The 7,499-nt window shown below is 52.8% G+C and overlaps 1 long non-coding RNA gene across 2 annotated transcripts in view; it reads right to left on the bottom strand.

Moving 5' to 3' along the window:
- LOC115497326 (uncharacterized) overlaps window positions 1–7,499 on the bottom strand; it is a 28,348-nt gene that overhangs the window by 18,488 nt on the left and 2,361 nt on the right. The window contains exon 3 of one of the 2 annotated variants that reach the window (XR_012058355.1): window positions 4,691–4,903. The exons of the other annotated variant lie outside the window; for it this stretch is intronic. This is a non-coding gene — a long non-coding RNA (uncharacterized lncRNA). Of the gene's footprint in view, window positions 1–4,690; window positions 4,904–7,499 lie in introns of those variants that run through there. 2 annotated transcript variants of the gene reach the window in all.

Genomic DNA, 7,499 nt, shown 5'->3' with positions numbered 1-7,499 from the left:
TGACATTAGAATTGGGGCTGTCTGCCAGGAGCATTGGTACCCACCACTGAGCTATCCTGAGCTGTTCCCACCGTGGGGGTTGATGTCCCCCAAGACCACCAGACCAAAGGGTCAACCACAGCAATCTCAGAGCTGATGGAGGCAGCTGGTGAACACCAGAATGAGATGAAACCACATGGAACTAGGACTGCAACCAGCCCAGCAAAACACTCAAGAGAGGATGGGGCTCTGGCCCACACCTGGGCGTGGCTCAGCATTGTGTATCTGGAGCCAGGACAGTACCTGACACCGGCTGGAGAAGCATCATCACATCACACAAAGCTGAAGAATGACATCACAGCATTGCTTCACAGGCTCCTGGTCACCTTTCAGAGTTCCTTCACTCTCCTGCCCCTTTCCTTCAGGTTTTATTTGGGAAGATGCAGGAAAGTGGCTGAAACTAGGCCTGAGACATCACACAGTGCAGAAAAAGGAGTGGATGAATGAGCTTAATGTCACCAGATTCAAAACAGAGAAAACGAATAGAAAAATTAAGACACTGAATCCATGAGACCGGGGATGGCATCAAAGCCCCTCTTTCAACCACAGAGGCAGTTGTTGGACAAACTGAAGAGGCTTCCAAGACACTCAGATTAATAACTACTCACGGGTTAGTAAAAGAGAAGTAAAGGAGTTGAATCCAGGCAATAAAAGTGTAAAATTAAATACAGTTTAAGAGGCAAGGTTTGTCACAGACACCACACAGTCCTTATACACATCTCTTCATGTCAGTGCTGAAGAGCACTCAGCAGAGCCACTCGTGATGTTCATGATGGTGGCCCAGGAGGGTAAATTTGGGAATTGCCCCAGCCTCCTCTTGCTCCACTTTCTTGCTCATGCAGGCAGCAAAGCTGGGGCTGGTGCCTCAGGAAATTTGGGCACTGTAAGCTCTCCGCAGTCCTCATGCTATCCTGGCACAGCCGAGGACCACCCAGGCATAAGCCCATCCATGGGCTCCGATCACAGTCCGAACCAGCCAGAGGAGAGCCTGCAAGTGAGCAGGCTATGGATAAATGCAAAAATCCCATGTCACAGACAGGCAGGCAGGTCACTAGAGGCCCCAGGGCAACCGTCACATCAGGGCAGCTGTTGCAATATCAGGCTAAGTCTTGGGATTCTCCAAGGGTGGAGATGCCCCAGCTCTCTTTGACTGTTCCAGGATCACTCTCCTGGGAAGGAATTTTATTCCAAGATTGAACCTGAATCTTCCAAGCTTCAGCTGGTGACTGTTTATCCCATTGCATCATTCAGCACCACCAAGAACGGCTCAACATCATGAAGCTATGTTAGGGGAAATTTAAGCTGATTAACAGGAATTAACACCCCAAGAAGCTGCTGGGCCCTGCCCAGGCTCCCCAGGGAATGGTCCTGGTCCCAAGCCTACCAAAGGTCCAGGAGCATTTGCACAGTGCTGCCAGGGATGCACAGGGGGGATTGTTGGGGTGTCTGTGCAGGGCCAGGAGCTGCACTGGATGGTCCTTGTGGGTCCCTTCAGCTCAGGGTATTCTGTGATTCTGTGACCTTGTTCACTGACTGTTCTCAGAATCCTACCCTCAGCCCAGCGCTGCCCCCTCCTCCTGGTGCAATGTGTGCCAGCTCCATGAGCATGGTGATATCCCTTGTCCAGGCCTCTCCAGTTTCTTACATCCCTCTTGAGCTAGGAGACCACATCTGGACACTTCCTTCAGACATCTGCCTGTGCCCTTCCCAGCAGCTCCCACTAAAGGCTTTGCCTTATTCTGAGGAAAAATAACAAGCTGATGTCCACCCTGAGGTTCTCTGCTGATTCCAGGGTCTTTTCAACAGTGTCCTTCCAGCTCAGACTCTTCCCATAATGTCCTGTGATGCTATCCATGTGAAGGACATGGATGAGGCATTGCCACCCCTATCAGGAAGGGCTAATGAATCTCTTTTCCAGGCATCCTGCGGGCTTTCTTCCCACCACTGCATGTTGGATACCTCTGACTGACAGCTCCCTGTGATAGACACCAGAGAGGAGGTCTTGTTCAGGGGTTCACAAATCAGCAGAGGCTGAAAACCATCCAATAATTTTCCTGCAGCTGTGAGTTCCACCAGGAAATGATGCATACTTGCTGTTCTGAGCTGCTTTTCAGGGCTGTTTTGGGCAGGCAGAAAACTTTGACCTCAAGGAAAAACCAGTTGAACCCAGTCATAATGTCGAGAAATCAGGTGTTCTGCTTCCCCAGAGACAGAGCAGGATCCACCTTCCCTGACAGACAGGTAGGGCTGTTGGTGACAACGGGGTGGCTTATGGCCGAGTAGAAGTTGTGGGAGTGGCTGTGATGGAGCCAAGCGCCCTCCGTCCCACCAGCATATCATCCATGGGATCAGATCAGTGACACTTTTGGCTTATCCTCTCCTCCACGAACACTGCAACACTGATTTTCTTCCCATTGCCTCCTGATTTCCCAAAGCAGAGAAGGGTCTGTTGGGTTGGACAACAGCACATGTTTTTGGCTTGGCCAGCGAGCAGCAATAAAAACCAGCCTGCTGCCAACAATTAATTTCCCGTTTCAGGCCATACCAAAAATAAACTCAGAAGGGAAACTCCAGTGAGAACGAAATACACAGGAGACAATCCAAAACTATATAGGAAATTTCTCTACAAGTGTTCACTAGGAAGGGGGACGGTGGTTTCAGAGGGAATTTCATGCTGGATGAGGGGTGTGAAGGGGTCTGGGCAGCTCCAATCAGGATTATAGGACTATAAATATATGTGCAGCTAACACTTCCTGTGGCTACATTATACATGGGGAAATGGCCATTTCCTTCTTTGCCTCACAAAGTGGATGTAGGGTCTTGACTGCCTTCCCCAGGACACTCAGGTCCAGCGCTGGCCACGCTAGGGACACTGAGATGTCCCCAGGCCTCGTGGATGATGTTCTCGTGCAGCCAGCATCCAGCTGGCACTGAGCTCTCCACTGCCAGCCTGCGTGGATCACCCCAGCTGAGACCCCAAAAAGGTGCAGTCACTGCAACACTGCAAACAATCATTTCCCATTCCTCACCACAGCCATCAGCAACCTCATCAACATCTCTTGGGGACAGTTGGTGTTTGAGGAGGGCTCTGGTGGTGTTTCAGTGGCAAGAAATAGAAGCCTTTTGCAGGCCATCAGCTGCTGCTGTTGTGCTCTCCCGGTGCCCAGCAGCTCCTGATGCAGGTAGCACCAAACCTGCAGAGCCAAGGATGGGCACTGTGCTCTTGCGAGATGGCAGCTCCAGCATCGCCTCCAGCAGGAAGGAGAAAGCTGTGCCCCAGGGGTCCCTGTGAGCATGGGTGCTGGCTCTGGGACCGTGCACCACCAGCCTTGGCATGGCACAGACACCTTGATCCAGCTCCCGCAGCTTTGTCTTGGGATGGTGGAGCCTCTGGGTGGGTATTTGCAGCCTTTTCCCTCATAAGAAAATGGGGCAGGGGGGTGGGGTGTGGTTTGTCTCTGCACCCTGTGCCCGAGATGCCACAAAACACAGGACATTGATAAAAATACATACTCCAGGAGCATATGCACGCACACAAAAATATGTGTATATATTATATGCACAATTTTTATAAGTCAATATACATTTTGTATATACATATATTAAGAAAAATTTATTCCTGGAATGTATAGGAATGTATATTATATATAATTTATATATATGTATATAAATATAACATAATATAAAAATGTATTTGTATGCACTCCTATACACTCCAGGAGAAAATGGAGTATTTATTTATTATTTATTTTCATAGACACCCACACTCTCCTATATACTCCCACAGTACATGGTACATATATGTCCAAATATATAACATAGACTTATACACTTCTGTCATTTTGCGTCTACAGTAAGGTATATACAGTAAGGTATAAACACAAAAACACTTATGTACTTACCTGTTTTTCTGAGTCAGGAGCCGAAGGTGAGGATGTTGAGGAGAGCCTGAGCCTGCCCACAGCATCCAGGTGCCAGCCCCATCCCTGCTGGCATCATGGCAGTGCCCCCCAGGTACCTCTCAACACTGTGCCCACAGAGCAGGTTTTGTGATGCTGAATCAAACAAGTGCTGTTCTGCTGTACTTCCCTGAGGATCTGGGCTTCAGGGAGCTCCAGCACAGACTTGCAGGGAAGCGGGGCTGCAGGATATCTGGCAGGAACTTCACCTCCCAGCACCAGCCCAGCAGCAGCTCCAGGCTCTTCAAACAGGATCACTCTAAAGCCACTTTGTCCCCACCGATGGGCACTCAGGGCTGGGCAAAGCCACGGTCACCTTCTCTGCCCTGTCCTGCACTGCATTGCGTTCCGTGGGCTTCAAAGTGGGGATGCTCCTTCAGCCCACCGAGACCTCCAGGGCGGCTCTGCAGCCCCACCCGTCCCACCACGGATGGGGCTCCCATCAGTGCGTGTTCCGCGGGGCACAGGGCAGCGCCCCGAGGGCTGCACCGGGGAGGGGCTGCAGCCGCACCCCCGCTCGCAGGCATCGGCTGGGCATGCCGCACACCCTGCAAACCCACCCTGGCTCCGTTTTAGACTCTCCCTTAGCCATGGAGTAGTGGAAGTGTTTCCACGGCATCCAGGACCCAAATTAATCCCCGGCCGCAATGAGCTACGCAGAGCAAAGGGCATCTAACACACGGAGCCATCGCTGAGCAAATCCAAGAGCCTGAGCCTTTATTTCAGCCTCTGCAAGCATCATTTGGGAAAAATCCATATTTTTGCAGGGAAAGCACGAGGGCACTCTGTCCGAGGATTTTGAGCAGGAGAGGAGGAATAATCAGGTGGAAGTCAGGCAGAGGCTCCGGGTACCTAATTCATCCCCAGCCTGTGCTCCCGGCCGCATCATGCCTGCCGTGTTTAGTCTGTGTGGGAGCACAAATGAGTGCTCAATGTCATGGATCTGGATTTCATTAGGAGGCACATGATCGGCCCTGGCTGTTGCCGGGAGCTGCGCAGGATGCAGGACGAGGATCGGGGCGTGGGGCTGAATGGGCCCCTTGTCTACAGCAGAGAAGCTGCAGCCACCTCCTTGGGACTGGTGTTTTCTCCCCCTGAGAGGCTTGGAGACCCCGAAAATATCTTGAGGGGAAGGGGAAGGAAGGGCAGCCTGCAGCTGTCCCCTGCTCAGTTGATGACTGTAGGGGCGCAGCAAGGGGGACCCCAGGACCCATGCCTCTGCCCAAAGTCAGGCTGCAGACACAGAGAGACACGGATGCCAACTGGGCAGCCCCAGCCAAGGGATAGAAGGCTTTGGCTCCAGGCTGCTGCAACCCCTGCATACAGTCATATCCTTTATATCTCTTGCATCCCTTGGATCCTTTACATCCCACTGCAACTCTTACATCCCGTTGCACTCTCTTAATCCCTTGCAGCTTCCTTGCATGCCTTGCATTATTAATAGCCTGCTGCAGCCCTTTAAGCATCTTTTGCATCCATTACATCCCTTGCATCCTTCTCAGCTCACTGAATTCCTTATGTGAGCTGCATCCTTTGTGTCCCCTGCAGCCTGCTGTGACACTTGCACCCTGTACATGCTTTGCACTCACCCCTTGCAGCCCTATGGCCCCTGCACACAACTCCCAGCCAAGCCCACACATTTCAGTCTCATCTGAGGTCATTCTTGCTTACGAAGCCCTGTGCAATGACCTGGGAGCACCTGCACCGGCCAGCCAGGAGCCTCTCCAGGGGAAGCAGCTCCTGCCCCTTGCCCAGGCTCCCCAGGCAGGGTGTTGTCCATGGGGTGAAACAGACCAGTCACCTCACCTCAAACAGACCCGACACCCTTCTCTCTGCAGGTGGCAAAGACATGAGATGCTCCTGAGCTGCTGAGCCACAACCCACATGAATTTGACCTGGCTGAGAATCCATGTCTCATCCCAAGAATGATGTGCACACAGGACATATGGCTTCTCCTCTGAGTCCCCTTGGAGCTTGGCCCAGACAACCAAAGCCCGGACATGTTTGCCAACACGTTTCCAATGATGTACACTGCCCTTCCAGCCCAGTACACCTTGGTCTCCTAGCTACACCAGCAGCCAGCCAGCAGGAGAGCGTGTAGGCTTCACCGGGCAGCACCAAGAGCCAGTGACTACCTCGATCCAGGTCTTATTTTAGCTGCAGCTCAGGGGTGAAATTCCCGTTCAGATATTCAGCTCCAGAGGCCAGAGCAGGGGAAGCACTTTTACTCTGCAGTGTTTAAATTGGAATAAATCCGGTGAGCCTGAGGCTCTGGCAGTCCCAGCCATGCCCTCCCCTTGCCCAGGGGATGAGGTGAGGGCCCACAAAATGTTAAAATGGTCTGAAAAAGGAGGGGGCAAGGCTGGGGATAGGTGGAAAAGCCAGTGCGGTGGGTAACCACGCAGCCAGTGCAGGGTGGAGGCAGAGGGCTGCTGCTGGAGCCCCTACCCCAGAGGGCTGGTGGAGCTCTTAGAGGGTTCAAAGAGGAGTTGGAGGAGACTTGAGGAAAGCATCCAAGCCAAGCTGGCTGAGGAGAGACAGATCCAGCCTTGAGGAGAGGAGCCCCCCAGACCTGGCCCTGCAGGGGGGTTGCTGCTTCAGGAAAACCCTGGCTCCAGCCCTGGCTCCAGCCCTGGCTCCTGGCCAGGGACTAACTGCAGGCTCCGTGGCTTGGGCTAAGCTGCAGTCCTGTCACTGGCCCTGGCCATCTCGCTCCATACTGATGCCATGGACAGCAGAGCTGCTGTTGGGATGCTCGCCAGCTCTCAGCCCAAGGACCAGATGATGCTGACCTGTCCCTGACTCCACAGCAAAGGCAGTAAAGTTATGTTTGATGCAGAACTGGCAGTGCATTGGCCTCTTTCAGTGACAGCTGGCTACCCAGTGACACCAAACTCATCAAAGATTGGGGGGGGGCACTCCTGGCTCTGGAGTGGTGACTCAGAGCCATGGTGATGTGGCAGCTCTCCCAGGGACTCCAGGCTTGGACAGACATCTCCTGCAGGAAGGTGTGTGTTCAGGGTTCTTGGGGATTATTACCATGCACCAGGCTCCACAGACACTCCACTCCTCTTGTATTTCTTGTCCCCCTGCTTCCACCCAGCCTCCTCTGCACCAGCAGCATGAGAAAAGCCCTGCAGCCAATTTAGGGGCTCAAGAAGCAGCAGCAAGACAAGATCAGCCACAGATTCTTCTATGCTAAGTCAAGGAACATCTCACTCTCCCAGTGCAGAGGTTCCATGGCCACGAGCACCCAAATGTGGCCTCATTCTGCCCAGCAGGAAGAGTCCCATTGGGCTCTTCTCCAGCCACTCTTTCACCCCATGGTGGGGGTGACAGGGTGAGGAAGGACAGAGGAGCTTTCTCAGGTCTATCTGTCGCTTCATAGTTCAATACAGGCTTAGTTAAGACTCTCTTTGGGCATCACAACCCAACTGCAGGGCTGTTTCTGCTCTCAAGTCCCTGTGTCCAGCAGCCATGGTTTCGTCCTTGGTGCTGGCA

Source organism: Taeniopygia guttata, chromosome 15, assembly GCF_048771995.1.
Source record: "Taeniopygia guttata chromosome 15, bTaeGut7.mat, whole genome shotgun sequence".
Taxonomy (NCBI): Eukaryota; Metazoa; Chordata; class Aves; order Passeriformes; family Estrildidae; genus Taeniopygia; species Taeniopygia guttata.
This window is presented reverse-complemented; position numbering and strand designations above follow the sequence as displayed.